Source organism: Prionailurus bengalensis, chromosome E4, assembly GCF_016509475.1.
Source record: "Prionailurus bengalensis isolate Pbe53 chromosome E4, Fcat_Pben_1.1_paternal_pri, whole genome shotgun sequence".
Classification (NCBI taxonomy): Eukaryota; Metazoa; Chordata; class Mammalia; order Carnivora; family Felidae; genus Prionailurus; species Prionailurus bengalensis.
The window spans coordinates 55,778,457-55,797,423 of NC_057360.1; positions in this window are offsets into that span (position 1 = coordinate 55,778,457).

An 18,967-nucleotide genomic window follows, 5' to 3' on the forward strand; every position below is an offset into this window, starting at 1 on the left:
CATTCCCTTGGAATCCTAAAAAGGTACACACAGATTTAATCCTGTGGGCCAGCGTGCCTGAAACATACGTAGGGGAAGCGAGAGAGTATGTTTTCAAGTAATTTGAAAAGGAAATGATAGATGGCTTAAAAAAAAAAATATTGACAGAGAAATTAAGAAAAGAACAATGGCATATTTTAAAAAATGCAACCAACAATATATCCCTATTGGACTGTTATTTAACTTCAGCAATGCCTTAGGTGTGAAGGACACATTTAGAGCTAGGGGTGTCAAATTTAATTTCCAGGCCTCAATAATTGCCTGTGGAGCCTTGTAACCTGAAGACTCAATTGCCTTTTTAGTGGGCTGTTTTTCTACTTGTAACTTTTTTCAGGGAAGTTTTGCGGGTGGGAGTGGTGATCTGGGGTGCGGGTAAAGATAAAATTCACAAACGCGTGTGATATGTACCTTCTTCAATTCTTCAGAAATATTTGAGCTAATCTTGTTAGAGGTAATGTGTTCTAAAACTTAAAACTTCTCATGATTGAATATATTAATATTCTAATCAGCAAATAAATAAACTTAAAGTTGATTCAATGAGTTTATATTATGCTTCATATAAGTCACTGTGCTATGTGCCATGAGGGATATGAATACAGACATTATATACATCCTTCGAGAAGAGCCAGTCTTACTAATGTCCAAAACAGAGTTTAAAAAAAGAAGCAGAAAAAACATTTTATAGGAAACTTCAGTGGTTGTGTTTATACACACATACTTGTTCCAAAACTTCTACCAGAGTTCAATGGAGTCAAGACAGTTTCTGTAGGTGGAGCCCATCTTATGAGAGATTAGATTCTAAGGCAGAGGAAAAATGAAAATAGTAAAATCTCGTTTTGTCTCGAGTGGTGCCTCCTTTTACTTTCTCATAGTATCACCACCACAGGCCGATTTTCCTCCAGCCTTGGAAACAGTTGCTTGCTGTGTCCAGCAGTAAAAATTGGTTTGGGTTTAGGGGCCTTCCTTAGCCCTGCCCTTGCTCCTGGGCATGAGGAAGAACCTGATCTGAGGCATGTATTTTAGACCACCTCCCTAAAAATCACAGAGTAAAGAACAAATAAGGTAAACAAAGACATTACAAATGCATGACAGCTTCTATCACTTGGGATCCAAAGCTCAGTGTGGGTCCAGCATGATCCGTAACCAGGCCTGGCTGCATAATTTGCAGGGCCAAGAGCAAAGTAAAAATGCCCCCATTACAAAAAAGCAGGAAGAAGGGCTGTGAAAGATGCATATGAAGATATTGTTTCCTTCCGCCGGTGTGTCCCTCTCTCTTGACCTGCAGTGGTGTTTTTAGTTTGCCCTTTAATGTTGCCCTGAGTAAATACATTTAAAATGTGAAATTATTAGTATGCATCTTACGGTTCATCTTTATATTGTGCAAGGCCAGTCGTCAGTGTAAACACTGGAGCATTTAGCTTATATGCAGAATTACTGAAATTACACAATCTGCATTTTGTGGTTCAACCCCTGGAGCTGGCCAGGAAAGTGAGAACACAAGCCAGACTCAGAGCGGTTAGGAGAAGGAAGAGAAGATTCCACCCCCTCCCAATCCTTCACCCCCAGGCTTGGAGTCAGCTAAGGGAGTGCTTGGTAAGGGACATACTGGTTGGGATTATGCAGGTTTGCAAGGGAATCTTGAACAAAGAAGTATTGTTTCTCAGTAGTGCTGCGTGTCCACAGTATTGCTTCCCCTCCTGTCCCAAGTTATGGTTCTGGAGATATTTCAGAATTAGTGTGGTATTTGCACCAATTGGGCATAGTAGCTGAGAAACATGTTCGCATTCTGAAGCATTTCTTTTGATCTTAAAATTGTAAAATGTAGGCGTAGATATAATGTGCATCAAATGAGATTTACCTAGGCAGCTAGGTAACACTGAATGCTTGAAATGTGAGTAGTCTTTCTAGTTAAAAAAGTAATGATTTAATTAAGTGTTAAAATCTTTTCAGCTCCATTTAAATATTTTGGTGCAGAGTTTACATAAAGATGAATTATAATTTATATTTTGCCTTTTAATTTTAATGGGTAACTTTGAAAATAATAGGATAATTTTTATAAATGAAGACACAAATAGCTTTGACCTTTTTTGCATACTTTAATTTATATTTTTATATACTTTGTATATATTTATTTATTTATTTTACTTTGTATATATTTTTATTTTACTTTGTACTAGAACAATATATACTAAAACAAAACATTTTTTTGAAAATCTTGTTTGTAACAATATAATTAGTGATTTCACTGAGACAAAGGAAAGAATAATAAATTTTTATGGGATAAATACATACTACTTTATGAGTTGTGTATGCCTTTGCTTTATTACTCATCCAGACATCACCAGCCCATAAACAGGATACCCCTACGTGCATAATAATAATTAAGTTCTGTTGTCTTTGATGTTTTGCCAACTTTCAGTCATAAAAGCCATAGCTTTATTCACGTTTATGTTTTAACTTTTGTCAATAGGAAGGTATAATTTGCAAAGTTCGGAGGTTAGAAATTGTTTTTACTTAACTCTTTCTTAACTTGATTTGTAACTCTTAAGTGTTAGACATATGGTTTACAGGTCTCCATTTGTAGTCTTCCCCTGGGAAGACTCGAATGTTAGGTGAAGGCCTGTTGTTTTATGAAAAATTTGTCCCTTGATCTATAAATATCCCACTCATGGTAGAGAGTTGGCCTTTGTGAATGGGACCAATTGAGGGGCTAAAGATTGAAATGTCTCCCTTCTCAAGCTCACTCTGGAGTAGGGACTCTGAACTTGAACAGTTAGTAAAATTACTCACATTGCCTAAGTTGACTTTTCTCTTTGACCAGACACATATAGTTGAATATCATAAATTAAATGTAAGCATAATGCTGTTTTCCTGTAAAACAAATGCTGACAAGAGTGAATGTTCCATAATTAATGAGTTGTTTAATTAAATCTGCCATGCTATGGTTTTGCTATCATTTTATGATTTTAGGGTTTGCCTTCATTCATGGAGTATTTCATTGAACACAATTTTATTGTTGGCCATGGAAGTCATGAATATAAATAAGATATCCCATTTTTACTTCTGGCAAGCTTCTAGATGAAATATTAAAGGGGCCTTCGCTACAATCTAGTCATACCTTTTAATAAATTGCTAGCTTCACAGGAAAAAGAGGAAACTTCACCGTGTCTTTCACACTGTCAAGAATTGTGAAGAGTCTGAGACTTTACCCTGCTTTCAAGCTGACAAGTTGCCTGTCACAGTTTCATGGACGCTGGTAAAAGACATGAGATACCTGGATCAGAGACAATGGACATTACTACTTACAACACAGCAGGCAGTATGAGCCTCGTGTTCTGCTAAGTTCCCTCATCCTGCAAGCCTCATGGTGTGGTGGACAAGCCCAGGTGGATGCTCAGTGTGCAGTGGGGTTATATCATAGTTGAGGAATGCGCAGATTAGGAAAACCCAATCTTTTATTTTTTTTTTATTTAAAAAATTTTTTTTTCCTCAACTTTTTAAATTTATTTTTGGGACAGAGAGAGACAGAGCATGAATGGGGGAGGGGCAGAGACAGAGGGAGACACAGAATCGGAAACAGGCTCCAGGCTCCGAGCAATCAGCCCAGAGCCGGACGCGGGGCTCGAACTCACGGACCGCGAGATCGTGACCTGGCTGAAGTCGGAAGCTTAACCGACTGTGCCACCCAGGCGCCCCAAACCCAATCTTTTAAAAGGGCTATTAGCAAACTTGCTTGGCTTTTGCCCTGGAGGGAGAAATTAGGTTTAATATTCTGGATAAATCTTCTCTCTGCCTTAGATGGAGAGAGCACCTATAGCTTCCAAGGCTGTTTGCTTTGCAAAAGTCCTTGAAAAGATAGTTTAGAACAAAACCTGTCAATGGTCTACACAGGGAACACACAAAATGAGACAGACTCATGGCTTAATTTCTCCCAACACCCTCCAAAAATAACCTAATAAATAAACAAACCGACCAGAAAACCAGTTAAAGGTGGACAATGAATGGTAAGAAAATGTCATGTGGGCTTACTCAAAGGGCAAATGCCAACATTGGAATACTAAGCTTTGGGCCAGCAGAATGATGGGAGAGTTAAGACAGAATGTTTTGGACTCCAAATGGAGGGAAAGGGTTCCGGGTCAGTAACACTGACTGATTCTCAGCATAAGCAAATGGTTCTGAACAACAGCAAAAATAACAACAAAATGCTGTGAAAACGAAATCATTAAGAGTAAGTGCTCTTAATTACCATATAATAAGACCAAGTAAAGAACATATGTTTCAGAATCACCAAACACATAGGGAAACAAGCCACCATGAGTAAGAGTTATTAGAAAGGACAAACAATTTTTTAGACCCAAAGCAACTCAGACATTGAAGATTTCAGATGCAGAATATAAAATAATTTTTAAAGTGTTTATTTATTTATTTTGAGAGAGAGAGAGGGATAGAGAGTGAGCAGAGAAGGGGCAGAAAGAGAGAGGGAGAGATAGAATTCCAAGCAGGATCCAGGCTATCAGTACAGAGCCCAATGTGGGGCTCGATCCCATGAGCTGTGAGATCATGACCTGAGCCAAAACAAAGATACAGATGGTTAACTGAGCTGTGCAAGCACCCCTAAAATAATTTTGTATAGATTGCTTATGGAAATAAAACTTGGACTCACAAAAATTAGCATGAAATAAAAGATTATAATAAAATTATCAGATAAATCCAAATAAGAACCAAATACAACTTTTAGAAATGAAAACTATTGACACAGGAGACTTCATGGATGGGTTACATGGCAGATAAGGCCAGCATAAGAGAAAAGTAAGTAAATTCAAGAAGAGATATAAAAATAATTATATAGAATTAAACTCAGGGAGATGTAGAGTGGAAGCAAAAGAAAAATTAAGAGATAGGAAAAATGGAATGAGATTTAACGTAACTCTAATCAGAGTCCCAAGAGGAGGTAACAGAAAAGAGATGATTATAAAGAGACAATGATATGATTTTTCTGCCCTAATAAAAGCACTAATTTTCATATGAAAGAGTCACAATTAATAGCAAATGATAAAAAGATGTTCACGATAATATTTCACATTGTGGAAAAACACAGAATAACGAAGATGAAAAGATCTTAAAGCAGTAAGAGAAATGTCAGTTTTGTACAAAAGGGCAATAGATTTATAGGAGCCGTCTACACAACAACTGTAGTATTAATAATATTGTGAAATAATATCTTCAAAAGTCCTGACACCAAGTAATCTTTGGCCTAGAATTCTGTACAGAGAAAAACTCTTTCGATGGTAAGAATTGGCTCAAACTGTCAGTTTGCTATTGTCAGATGCATCTCTAGATTTATGCTTTTAATACATCACATTCATAAGCTTATGTTTTATGTATTTAACATGACTATGAGTTTCTAAGACTGGGAAGTGTCTTACATTTTTATATCAATAAAAAGTACATTTCTCATTGGAGGTGGTTAATGGAGGACTTCATGACTCATTGACAGACTAATTGGTATAGCTACTGGGACTATCTCTAGACACCAGGGACCATGAGTCTCTATCTTGGGTAAATCACCGTTAGATGTTCATGTTAGCTTTTTGGTAGCACTAGACCTAAATATGTAGGATTTGGGGATGCGTAGACATATTTGCATTAGGGATCTTCAAAGTGATAATACAATCTGTATGCCAACATGACATACAAAATACTGTCTCTCTTGAAGCTGACATTCTAGTGGCTGTAGATAGATGAAAAATTACCTAAACAAGATTATCTCAGCTGGTTCTAAATTCAGTGAAGGAAAAAAAATCAGAGTACAATGTAGAGAGTGATTGGAGGTGGGGGTGAGAGGCCATGTTTGGCTCAGCGGTCAGGTGATTCCACGGGAGCATCTACATGAATGAGAAAGAGCATGCCATGAGGAGTATCTGGCGAAAGAATATTCCAGACAGCGAGTACAGGAAGAACAACAGATTGAGGTGAGAGTAAGGTTGCGTTTTTCAAGTAACAGAATGTGACTGAGCTTTAGTAAACAAAGGGAAGCATGTGAGGGAAGATTTAGGTGAGGAAACAAGGGCCTCAGAGACCTTGGAAAGGAGTATGCGTTTCATTTTAAGTGCAAAGGGAAACCACTGGAGGGTTTTAAACTGAGGTTGTTTGTATTTTACGAAGTCTTTCTTGCTGTTGAACGGAGATTTATCTCCTTGTAGGGGAACAAGAGCACAAGAAAGGGGGTCATTTTGAAAGTCTTCTAGGCAAGAGATGATCTTGGGCTCAGATGGTAGTAGCAGCCAGACTGACTGACTGACTGACTGGATAGAGGGTTTTAAAACCAGTTGTTGGATTAGAAATCTAGTGTGACTCTCCTTAGAACACACATGACTTCAAAGTTTCCAAACATGTCACCCAGCTCTGGTAGGACCTTGGCAACACAGCCCTCTCTTCCCACACTCATGTGGTCTAGTCACTTTGACCTTCGTCAGTTCCTGGAACCCACCAAACTTGTTCCTTTTGGACCATACACTCTACCCTTTTGACCTCACCCTAGTCTTCTCATCCTTCAGGTCTTAACATAAATATCACCTTAGAGATCTTCCCTAACTACTCTAGATAATTATAGAGTCCTCTCCTGCTCTCCTCTATCCCTTCTAACTGTTTAATTTATCCATTTGTCTACCTCTCTCACTAGAAAGTTTCTTGACAGGGACTATGTCTCCCTTGTTCATAGTTATGTTCCCGGCACACGTGGTACTCGGTAAATAGGAGTAGCTAGCACCTTGGAGCACTGAATACATGACAAAGTATATCCTAAGCACTTTACATATATTAACTCATTTAATCCTTCCAACAACCATAAGAGGTTGACTATATTATAATTCACCTATTATGCCTGAGGGAATTACAAAAAGTTGAAGGAACTTGCCCAAGTCCCCCAAGCTAGTGGAGCTGTGAATTTGGGATGTGGATCTAGGCAGCCTCTCTCCTGAGTCTGTGTTCTTGACTGTTAGTTGTTCTGCCTTCAAGATAATGGATAAACCAATAACAAGGAGACTTGAGGCTCCCCTCAGCTCTAAGTGACGCTTACATTTTTTTTTATTTGAATAAACAAATGAACGTCTTTCTGGGTGAATGGTAACACCCGAACAGTTCTTCACTCCACGTATGCCTTTATTTAAATGACTCAGTGGAGAAAATGCCATTGTCCAGCTTCTGCTCCCTGAGATTGGTTCTTTTTTTACTCCTCAAATGATTGGATTGGGGGGCAGGGGGCAGGAATGATCTTACTCCCACTGCTTCTCACCCCCTGGTGTCCATAGACCATGTGATGTTGTACATTTCAATGAGCTCTGCTACGTAGAAGCTGACAGTTTTGCTGCCAAACTTGTCTCTTTACTTCTCTGAGTATATTTTTGAGCAATTAAAAAAAGGCACCCTTTAAAAATATGTATAACATGGTTTTCTCCACAGCCTGTTGGTTCCAGAATGATTTACATACACAGCCATGACCGGGTGAATCCAGCCAGGTTTTCCCCGTGTTTGTGGCCCCTGTACTCAGCACAGTGCTTGGCACATCATGGGAACTCAATGCCTATTTGTTCAGTGAATAATGAACACAGCATATGAAACCAATTAGATAATTTTGTCCATGTGGCTCATTTGGTGAAATCACGTAAAATGCATCCAACTGAGCATCTGTTACCTGCTTGGGCCCTGGCTGATAGAACAGCAGCAACACTGAGGACTTGTGGCAGCCGGGAATCATGGCGTTGAGTTCCTGTGCTGTCCTCTTGCCAGTCTATCAATCCCATGTTTCTTCCTTGACTCCCTGGTCACCCACCTTTGCTCATTCCATGGCTGATTTCCTGCTCAGCTTCTCCAGCCTGACTCATGGTGTGACCTACTTTCCAGGCTCCGCGCCTACCTTCTGGTTCCCAGACTCTGACGGGCATTCTCCTTCCTGGCACTCAGCTCCTGTGGACAGATATCTGGGAACAACCCCATCCTGGCACGGTCCCGGGGGTTCCTGCCCTGATAGGTCTCATCCTGGGTTAAAATGATCTGTTTTCGTCAACTGCCAAATTCATCTTTATTCTTAGAACATCTTTGGATGCGTGAGCTACTTTCTTTTTTGTATCTCTTTTGATAACCTCAATCCCCCCTTTCTTTTCTTATCTCCAGTTTCCTTGAAAATCTTGTTCGTTTCAAATACACATCCAGCCAGTCTGCGGACAAACACCAGTGCCATCCTGTTCCTTGAAAAGCAAACCTCATCTGTAACAAACTTTGTCTGGGTTATGAGTTGTACATACAGCTGGGCACAAAACCATGATCATCAAGGCAGCTTCTTCCAGTCCTTCTGGGTTGCCATCCTTGTGTTCCTGTGTGGCAAAAAAAAAGGGCAACGAGTATGAACTTTATATACGTCAAGAAAGTCCTTGAATTTTGTCAGCAGGCACCTTCTGGACTATGAGATTATCTCCCATTTGTATCTCCATTTCTTGGTTCTGCCAACTCTCCAATGTCTTTTTTCTTCAGGAAGAGGATATCCCCAGCACAGTGCTATAAAGTTTGGAAAAAGTTCACCTTGTGGGCATCCGGCATCAGAATTAAAGTCAATGGCATTTTCTCCTGAGAAAAGTGGGCTCTTCATTATCTGTTTGTATCATCTACTGTTTGTTCAAGGTTTCCCCTCCCCAAACTCAGCATGCCCTAAGACATCTCCAAGTGCCATCAACTCCTTTAGCCTAGTGAATTGTTTTTTCTCAAAGGTAATGAGAATTAACTCTGATATTAACTGAAGTGAAACATAATTAGGCAGGCTGCTCTACAGAAAGAATGAATTGCATGGAGCTGCATGAAAAAGAGGAACAATTTTGGATCCTCCGTTAGTGCTCCTCTTACAACCATTACTGCAACTACCACCATGACTATTCCTCTATTATTTGGCCACATCACACTTTAAGTCAGATCCCACCCTGTCTTTTTCTGAAATATCCAGCTGAGCCAGGCACCATTTTGGAACTCTCTTTTGAGTTAATTCAGAAGCCATCATTTTCCCCTATCGTTGAAAAATCATTTGGAGTAAGTCCATTTCATTAGCATTACAAGGTTGGAAGAGATCTTAAAAGTTTACCTCATACTCTGTTCTTGTCTCTTCCCTAACATTCTTGCCAAGAGGGTGCTGGCCTCTGAGGGAACACTTTGGGGATGGTCTGTTCTCTGAAACATCAGGAGGACCTATCTTTGATCATCGTTTAGCTCATTCCTGTTGCTCGTTAACTGTGGTTGAGTAGCTAAACACTCTGAGAGGGTTGAAGGTAAGTATTGTAGAACAGGCCAGCCAAGTCCCATTGCATAAAATCAATTTGCTGTTGCTGGAATTAGTCTGGCACAGATACCATTCATGTTAATAAGGATCTTTTTGAATTTGCATCTTATTTACATGAGCCAGCGAGAACATCAATTGTTCTTCTATTGTAAGTTAACAGTTTTGCATACTTGAGAAGCAATGAGCCTAAACAAAAAGGAATTTTCTTCCAGTGGTTTGTGTTAGAGCCAGTAAGAGCTGCAGCTCATACCATGTGCAGAAAGGATTTACTGGATTTCAGAACAAGTCTCGCTGTTGCTTTTTGCTTAATGTGTTAGCCTGAGCCCCTCTCGTACCGGTAATAACCCTTAACTAACACTAACCCCATCCTGGTTAACTAACACTAACCATTAGGCAAGGTGTACTTTCTTTTCTTCCTGGAGCGACAACTCATACTTAACACATGCCATTACAGATAACTGCTTTCTTGTATTAATTACTAAAAGGAATGGACAGCTTTCTCATATTTTCTTGTCAAAAAGCTAACCTCACCTGTAAAAGGATGCGGTCATTTTGGGAATAAGATCTTGCATTTACAAAGCATGTTTTGATATGAAGGACATCCCTTTTCCTCTCTTGCTATTTTATATCTCACTGGTCAGAATTATAAAGGGGTAACACTCAGAAGTAAGAACACTGATTAATGAAAAGCCACGGAATTCAGCTTTGGGAGGACCGAGCCTGGGAACTCTTAGCTACTCATGGCAGAGTAACTCTGGTGGTCCCTGAGCAGGACCACAGAACCACAAGCTTCACAGAAAGTTAGGCAATGGGTGTGAACAGCAGCCTCGTGACTCATTCAAGGGTGAGCTGGAATGGGGTGATCCAGTAGGCAGGAGACAACTTTTAAAGAGAAGCTAAACTGTGGCCAAATGACTAGTAGGGCTCTGTAGTGCTGCTAGGAAACTCAGTTGTCTGTTGCACCCCCTTCTTAAAAAAAAAAAAAAAAGGTTTGTTTGTTAAAAAGGCCCCAGGCATTGAGTTTAGGTACAGGATTGGACACATCTGGAAGATATAATTACTGAGCTTGCAATTAGTAAGTACAGTATTAACACACATGGAGCAGATTCATCTATTTATCTCATACCTTCTGTGAGAGTTTGAACTTTGAAACTTATGTCTTAATTTTTCAGTTGGGAAAACTTGTAATTATTGAATTGTTTCTTGGAGATGAATTCTCATCGGGGTGGTGGAACGTGGCTATTGTGGATATGATTTGATTTGGTGAAGCCTGTAAGTTTCTAAGCCCTCCAAAGGTGATTTCTTTAGACACAGAATGGTCTATGAGAGTGTGCTTTGACACCATAGTACTATAATGTAAATAATTATAATTGTATTTTAAGTAACGTAGGCCTGTGAGTGAAGTAACTTCTGTTCAAAAATGTTACCCAATGAGTGACAATCTACTGATGCTTTTTCTAGAAGATTGAAAGAAAATGCAATTAACAAGTTTTATATATATATATATATATATAAATTCCAGAAATTAATATATATAGAAATTTATATAATTGTGTATATATATGCAATTACATACATTTATATGAATTTCAGAAAAGTATACATGTGTGTTTATCTATGTAGGTTCACACTGGGATCTCATTCTAGATATGCTTTATTAGTAGTTGATTGCCTGGCATTTAAGGATTTAAGGAGAGGTAGGAAGAGGGGCACTTCTATGAGAAAAGACTGTTCTCCTGTTGTTTCAGTCTGGGTGGAATTCAAAAGTATCAGAGTTTTCACAAACAGCCTTCTTCTCAAAGGTTTCTTGGCCAAGTTTTGATACCCCAAGAGGCTGAGGAAAGCATCTGACCTTCTGGGCACATACCACAGTGTCCGAACCTTTTTAGGCTGACCCATCACAGTGAATGGCCTCAACAAAATGGACAGCACCTTAAGCAAATAAGACAGCTACCCTCTAAAGACAGGCAGTCTTATCCTTGAGTTCCTGTAAGAAATGGTCAATTCAAAAGTGTTTTCTTTTAACTGAGTTAAAAATAGTTGAAACTGAAATAGCTCATCCTATGAAACACTTAAGGGTAAAATGTGTGTTTTACTTTTTTTTCTTGCCTTAAAAATGTGTTGCATTAGACGAATCAGGCCCCTGCAGCCAAGATGGAATGTTAACCATGCCACCGGATGGCAAATTGGAGGGGAATATGCCTTTCATCTTAATTATAGGCTGGACAAGGGAATGTACTATATTCTCTGCTATGTATGAGCAGAAGAAAACTTTCCCAGGGTATTTTTCTTTTGCATTTCTGACTCTTATTGGATTGGAAGCTTGTCCATGTGACCCAGCAGGGTCCATTTTTCCATAATAAGGCTAAAAATATGCCAGAAATGTTTTCTTTAGCACAGTCTATGAGTGTCAAACATGAAAGTGACAGAACTCTCTTTCCTGCTGATTCGATTTCACCTTTTCCTGGAGAAAGTTCCACTGTTATCCTACCATTCTCTCCCAATGTTATTTTTCTGATAGGCTCCATAAACTGAGGGGTAATCCAAATTGGAATAATTGGAGACATTTATTCCATGTCCCTGTAAAATACAGACTTTTTCTTTCTTTATAGTTGTTTCTACTGACTCACCTTCAGTACATGATAGCCCTTGAAATGTTTTTCCTGTAATAGGAATGCATTGTCACTGAGTCATTCATACTCCTAACTGGGATCTGTTATGAAATGAATTGCATCTGGAATTACATTTAGAATTAGGGGTAGTCCATGACTGTAACAGATTATAAAGGAATGATACACTGAACAAGAGCATGTACTTTCCTAAGAACAATTAGGCTGAATCAAGTAACACCCATATCATCTTTGGTAGGCTTTATTTGCAAACCTTTACTTCTTTATCTGCAAATTGGGTATATAAAGTTGTTGTAAAGGATTTACAAATGAAATAACATATCTGATGTATTTAGCATAGTGCCGAGGTCATTTTAAGGAGAAAGACTATAACCTTGATCTCATTTCTAATCAATTGAATCAGTTAACCATAACTTGGTTAGATTAGATTTGATTCTATAATTCCCTGGGTAAAACTACTCTTACTATGATTGGGAATATTGTCCAAGTCTTCTCCTGATTCGTAGCCACTACTATTTTCCAAGCCATTTAAACCTGTGGTTCTAAAATGGAGGCAACTTTACTCCCCAAGCAGACATTTGTTTTTGGCTGTTGTACTCTCGGAGCACTGGGTCCTGCTGGCATTCAGTGGGTAGAGGCCACGGATATCGCTAAACATTCTGTTAGACCCAAGACGGCCCCACAACAAAGAATTATCTGAGATGTCAAGAGTGGAGAGATTGAGAAAACCTGGTCTAGAGTAAAAGCTTTAGGGCCTGTTTGTTCTGAAGTGTGCTACGGTAGACGGCATTCAAAGAAACAAACCTATTAAATTTCTCCCCACGCCTCACTTATTCCAAAACAGTTTTGATTGCCCACCATATTCATCGCTGCATTACTGGTGGCTGAGACAGAGTCTCTGTTTCCGAAGCCAATGTGCTTCCAAAGAGGCCGTGACGCTGGGCGATGGGGAAGAGACAGACTGAGGAATTTGCTAAAGCCTCCTGATGGTGAGTGCATGCATTTAATACTAAAGATTAAAAATAAATTAGAAGCAGCTTTAGATGGTCTAGTATCATTCCTAAGACTAAGGGAGAATTTTCCCAACTAAATTCATCTCCACAGCAAGTTGATATTTTTACCGACTTAGGAGGATTTTCCTCGCTTGCAGTAATACGTAGAATCCAGCCTGTCTATGGAATAGCTGCTTCTTTTCCCAGTCCAGGGGTTGCCAGATGCCAGGTATGGAGAGTGCCAGATTCAGGGCTTACAAAAATGATATTCATTTAAAAGAAGTTAAAAGTCTTGTTTGTACTGAATTCAAAAATTAAAAATTAAAACTTTTTTTTTAATTCAATAAAAGTATTTTGTTTTAGCCTCACATATTTTTTTTAAAGCTCTCAGTCTCTCTTTACTTTTCAGGAAGCGTTATCTGCCTCTGTCAAACTGCAAAGAGGCTGTTTTTAATTTAGAAATCTAAATTTCTATGTAATCACATATATTAACCAATAATGGTTTATAGTGTACATTTCCCCCCACATGTATGTGATAAGTGTCTTCGGGGCTATTCCACTTCTTCCTCACCTCCCGTGTCCTAGATGTGTTTGTCATAATTTGCTTGTGATGGTTTCTTTCTGATGTTCCCAAGATTAATGGGGCATTTGGCTCACCACATCCAGCTAAGGTGCTTCCAGAATCAGAGGAATAAAACAGTCCAGGTTCCTATCACTTGAAGTCTATGTTTATGGTTCATTCCAAACTGAAAAGTTCTCAGCCACATATTATTCTATTCTTGGTACCGATAAATAATCTTGCTTGTATTGGCATGTTCTTTTCAGATTAAATTTTTATCAGTACTCAAATTCTTGATGTTGATTGATGACTGATTGAAACTAGAAAAATCTTAGGAAATCTTAGGGTAAAAATATCTACAGACAGCTACACTGCATTTTATTTTAGTTGATACATTAGCTTAAGAGTATGCCCATTGAATAAAGACTGTGCAGTGGAAGAAACACTGTAAAGGGAATCTACAGATTCTGGCTTTACTCCCAGATGTGAACTAGGTAAGTTCGTTTAGTCCTTCCAAGCGTCCAGTAACTCGTGCATAAAAATGGATGGATTGAACGTTCCCATCCTCTCTTAATGCTATCAACTATACTTTGGTCACAATAACACCTCATCCCAAGTAAGTGACATGCCATAGGAAGAGGTCTATAATTAAAATCAGAGTCCATGTAGCTACCTGATTCAATAGTAACTTGTATCTTAGCAAAAATACCAAGAAGGACTCTATGATCTATGAATATCTGTTGGCATCATAGCTCTGTTTTGGAGAGCCACCCCTGAAGGCTCCTTCCTCCTATGCTAATAGTCTTTTTGTCACGTGAGTTCAGTGCTCTGATCACAGGTGATTGCGTGATGAGGCTGGGGAAGCTCCTGATACAAATGTAGCAACACACATTTAGCTGATGGCCCCTAAAATACCTTAATGCATCTCTTCTATACCATAAAGTAAATGGCTGAGCCAATTCTTCTTGAGAAGCTCAGTTTGAGGGGAAGTCGGCAGATGGTAGAGTGGTGGGGAAACTAAGAACCATAGGAAAAGAGCAATAAATAGAAGGGATGAGGCATCAGAAGCCATAAGAAAACAGAATCCATGGAGCGATAGAAGCCTGATGCAACATTTGCTATAAGTAAGCAGACACCCTGAAGAACCAGTTAACGCTTAGTACCAAATGTCTAGCCGTAAGTGACGTGTTCAGAAAAAATACACCCTTGGAAACATAAAGTAAAAACCATTTTTTTTTTAGGTTGTGAAATCATCATGTCTTTATGATATCCACAAGAAGAAAATAATGGGATTAAGTGGGATGCATCGCTAAAAAATGCTAGTTATATGTCTGTGACGAAATTTGATCCAATGTCTCTGTTGGTGCCTCTACAATTTACCTTGACTTTCACTCGGAGTTTAGTGAAGTTTGGCTTGCGTTAGTTAAAATGTAGTTGCATCATCTCTGGGTATAAGTGCCAGAACTCTGATATCCCATATTGTTTCCCCTTCTTCCACCTCTCTTCCTCCTCTCCTTTCGTCATTATCATGTCTTATATATGGCTTTTTAGGCTGCAAAAATCTGGAAGTTGCTAACCATCACTCATACCTCTTTGAATTCCTGCTAGCAGCCTGGCATGGTGGCCTACACATAGTAGGTACTCAATAAATATTTGCTAAGGTAATGATGAGGTGGCAAACAATAGAACGAGTTTTTAAAACACCCACAGTTTAGTTAAAACACTTTATGAAATAAAAAGGGAAATAATAATAATAATAATAATAAGGGAAAACATATTGGGAAAAAAACTGAAAAAAAAATGTATGTGGGCAAGACACATTGAACATTCCTTGGAGTATCCTGGGTCTGGTTACCTAAAGTCATTGCTGGGTCATGCATTTACCAGAGGTCAAAGCTTAGAGAATGCAGCTTTGAAGGTTCTCTGCATAAGGGTGTAATTTCAAGTTACTAATAACTCAGGAACACTTGATCTCTTTCCTTATTCTTGCCCAGATGAGTCATTTTCTTGGTAGTTTACCTTGAGCTCCTCCTATTTATACACAGCAGACTAGCTGGCATGGAAAATTGTGTGCCCCTGTCTTTTATATTGAAATATATATCTCCATGTATTTTTTTTCTCCTTCTACTCTTCTTTTTCTCATGTTCTCATTTTTCTAGTCTCATTGTCTTGCCTAAAACTAGAGAAGTCTCTTCCAGGGTGAGTTAGTCTTACATCTATCGTGAAGGTAGGGTCTCTACCTTTGATTGAATTCATTATATAAGAATAAAAAACCAAAAAGACCCACTGCATTGTTTCCCAAAGACTTGTCCAGGAGAATTTCCACTTCTCAGAGCCCCATTTGTTTTCTAAATCCCCAAAGAGAGATTTGACTCAGCAAAAAATGAGTTTTGAGCCTTCTTCAGCAGCAGCAACAGCAGCTGTGCTGTGGATCTTGGCTCCAGGACTGGCCTAGTTATTCAGCAGATACTGTCCCAGCCAAGCCCTGGAATAGCTTTTAGCCACTGCCACAAATGCTGCCTACCAACTGTTGCCTAGGTGAGGAGAGCCTTGGCCATAAATCCTGGCACCCTCCCCTTCCCCAAATCTGCCTGATTCATTTGTTCACACCACACCTTCAGAGTGGAAGGTATGATTGCTTGCCTCCTTGCTTGCTTATTCTTTCCTTCTCTCTCTCTCTCTCTCTCTTTCTTTTTTGACCTGGCCAGTGATCCAGCCAAAAGTGGAATTAGGGAAGGCACCCGCACCCATGGATCACCAACAGACAAAACAAGAAGCACTGCTGCTGCTTATTTAAAACTGTCTTTGTGTTCTTCAAAATTTCTTTCACTTTTTTATTTCTGGGACCATCTTGGGCTTTGAACAAAAGTTGATTTTCTGTGGGTTTGACTTAAACATGTGTCTTCTCTGAGTCTATGTAATTGTAGGAGAGGTAATTGCTTAAGAAATGGTGTGACACAGAACTCAGAAAGCATTTTAAAAGATTGATAGATGTGACCACATAAAAATAAAAATGTTATACATACCCCACCCCACCCCCCAAAATTAGAAAACACCACAGGTGAAGTTGGAAAACAAACTTAATAGGGAAAATTGCTTGAAACTCATTTCACAAGCAAAGGGCTAGTTTCTTTAATGTATAAAAATCTCCTGCAAATCGTTAAGAAAAAGATCAATAACTCAGTTAAACAATGTATGAATAGAAACTACAAGAAAATGAAATTAAAATCATTTTTAAACATACAAAAAGATACACAAACTCATTCTCTTTTTTTAAGAAATTGATTTTATTTTTTTAAAGTTCATTTATTTTGAGACAGACAGAGACAGACAAGTGGGGGAGGGGAAGAGAGAGAGGGAGAGAGAGGGAGAATCCCAAGCAGGGTCCACACTGCCAGTGCAGACCCTAATGCGGGGCTCAAACCCACGAAGCCATGGGCTCATGACCAGAGCAGAAACCAAGAGTCAGACACTTAACCAACTGAGCCACACAGGTGCCCCTTTCAAACTCATTCTTAATATGGGAAATATGAAATAAACTACACAAGGGTACCATTTTTTACTTATCAGACTAGACAAGGCATAAATATCAGTCTTACTGCTAAGATTGTGGATGACCAGCCATTTTTACACCATCCTGCTGAAAATCTGAATTGTTATGACTTCTAAGGAAGCAATTTGGCAAATGCTATCAAAATCATCAATGCACACATTTGTTGACCCAGCAATGCTGCTTCTAAAAAATTATCCCATATGTATACTAACCCTTGTGTATAAAGTGGCATGTATACCAGACTATTCCTTGAGGCAGTGCTTATACAGCAAAAGATTTTAGATAACCCAAATGGCATAATGTTAAGCTATTAAAAAGAACAAGGAAGCTCTTTGTGTACTGACATAGAAAGCTGTGCAAAAGATGTTATTAATTAGAAAAATTGAGGTGCATAATACTACGTATGGTATGTTTTCACTTGTAGAAAAAGAGGAAAAATTATAGACTGACACAGGGTATGTATTTGCTTTTATTTGCATAAAATATCTAAAGGCAGGATGCACAAAAATCCCCACACTAAGGGAATAAAATGGTTAGGGCATTTAAAATATTTTATGCAATGTGAATGCCTCTCCTAACAAAAAACTGAAAGCAAAATTATTAGAAAAGAGTGTGCCATAAATTAAGGGTCAAATACGAAAGAGTGGCAGGAGCAAGGAGGTTTATAGCATGTGTCACTAGAAACAATGGGTGCCAATGTTTGCCAATCTCTTTTGTCTTAGTTTGGACTGGGATAATATAACACCAGACACTGGGTAGTTTAATTTTTTTTTAATGTTTATTTATTTTTGAGAGAGACAGAGAGACAGAGAGAGAGAGAGAGAGAGAGAGAGAGAGAGAGACTGTGAGCAGGGGAGGGGCAGAGAGAGGGAGACACAGAATCCGAAGCAGGCTCCAGGCTCCGAGCTGTCAGCACAGAGCCTGATGAGGGGCTCGAACCCACAGACTGCGAGATCATGACCTGAGCTGAAGTTGGACACTTAACCTACTGAGCCACCCAGGCGCCCCTAGACCAGGTGGTTTAAAGAACAGACATTTATTTCTCACAGTTCTGGAGGCTGGAAGTCCAAAATCAAGGCGCCAGCAGATCCAATGTGTGGTGAGCACAAGCTTCCTGGTTTGCAGATGGCCATCATCTCATTGTATTTTCATTTGACAGCAAGTGAGGAGGGTTGGGGGGAGAAAGAGAGGGACAGAGCTCTCCTGTCACTTCTTATAAGGGCGCAAATCTTATTCATGAGGACTGCAACCTCATGACTTAATTCCCATCATGTTGGTGGTTAGGATTTCAACATAAGAATTTGGCGGTCGGTGGGGGCGGGGACAGACATGCGGTCCGTGGCATCCTTACACATGCCTTCTTTGATATTCTACTTTCCAGACTTTGCCTTTTCTTCTCTCTAATTCTCATCAATTTTCTAAATACATTCTGCTCTAAATTTCCTTGTCCTATAATTATATATTTATTATTCTACTGATCTATGCACCATGCATTAGCTTGCTGGGAGCTTAAATGACATTAAATCCTATTTGTAGACTTCATTCAGGAGACTGAATGAGATTTTAAAGCTGGAGGCCTTATTCTGAGAACCAGTGGAGACTAGAGTACGGTTTTGACTTATACAGTAGAATTGAACGTTAAGAAAAGATTTAATCAAGCAGATCCCTTACTGTCTGAGGAAATTTCCCTATAAGGGACTGGGCTTAAGCTAGGTATGCTAACCAGGTCCAAATGGATTGAGAAAACCTTTCAATCCATGTCTTATTTTATTGCAGTTGTGAAGAACTACCGCTGAGTAATAATAGACAATTTATGAATGGTCAGAGAATTCCAAGTCACCTTGACCAGAAAAACTCCAGTAACCAAGAACG